We start from the raw sequence: 1,409 nt of genomic DNA, 5'->3' as shown, positions 1-1,409 counted from the left end.
GTTCCAGATTATGCTCTCAAAGTGTTCCAATAATTTACTCTGGATCATAGAATGACACAATGTTTTACATTTTTCTACACCTTTGGATATCTGACAAATATCCTGCAATAAGTGTTCAACTTTTGCAATAAATGGTTTTACTTTTGCCATTAGAAAAATGAATACTCAATTCAACAAAACATAAATAAAATTTTTTTCAACCTTTTTCTCCATTCTTCTTGCTTGCTTTGGAAGTTGTGATAGGAAGCCACTGATACTGTTTCAGAATTTTCTTTTTTTCACTTCCACTTTCATCAGGCTTTGTTATGTTCCAATTATAATAAAGGAGGAATCTCTTTTATGCAGACAGAATGAAAAAAAGTATCAATTAACAAACCTGGGAAAATTTTACATCATGTAAGTGAATTCCCTTAACAATTAAAAGACCATGGCAGTTAGCAAGTTAAAATCTTTGTAATATCTCATTGGGGCATATATTTTTACCATAAAGAAGAGACAAAAAGAAAGACATTAATGTCCAAACAGTATCCTTTGCTTCCAACACACACACACACACACACACACACAAACACACACACACACATAAAGACCATGGCAGTTAGCAAGTTAAAATCTTTGTAATATCTCATTGGTGCATATATTTTTACCATAAAGAAGAGACAAAAAGAAAGACATTAATGTCCAAACAGTATCCTTTGCTTCCAACACACACACACACACAAACACACACACACACACACACACACACATATATATGAAACCTATTTAAAAAGCAGATATTAAATTTTCAAAATTTTAAACTAAAAATAATTTAATAACATAATAGATAGATTATCATGTTATATAAATTTTATTGTCAGAAATTTCTTAGAAAAATTTGGTAACCATAAGCATATTTTCCTTTAACCATATTATTTGAACAAAGAACAAGAATGCAATTTAATTGGAAATATAAGAAATAACTATTTCCTAAGAGTATATCCTTCTGAAGCCTAACAAATATTTCTGTTATTTTCCTCTTTAATGAGTTCCTCTTGGATTTGAGAACTCTGTGCCAACATAGTGTGGTACTGTATTGCGCCAGCATAGTTTGTGGTTAAAGTGAAAGAAAGTTTCTATTCTTAATTGTTTTATATTTCCTGTGACATATAATAGGTAATTCCTTGTCTTTCATATTTTGTTGTGTTTATTATGTCAACAAGTGGCATATAAGACAAATAATTTGTCTCAGTATAGTATGTTGAAATTTCCACTTAAAGCTTGGCCGATATTGTCCCCAAATACTTTGTTGTCATTGTGTCTGAGTTAATAATTTCATACAATCATTATTACAAACATATGCAAAGTGTACGTTCTTTAGAGAATGAAGCACATTTGTTAAAAAGGATGTATGGAATGGAATCTTATTT

Source organism: Fukomys damarensis, unplaced genomic scaffold (genome assembly GCF_012274545.1).
Source record: "Fukomys damarensis isolate Sample0158 unplaced genomic scaffold, DMR_v1.0_HiC HiC_scaffold_17, whole genome shotgun sequence".
In the NCBI taxonomy this organism is placed as follows: domain Eukaryota; kingdom Metazoa; phylum Chordata; class Mammalia; order Rodentia; family Bathyergidae; genus Fukomys; species Fukomys damarensis.
The sequence above is the reverse complement of the archived record's forward strand: the minus strand, read 5'-3'. Positions refer to the sequence as shown.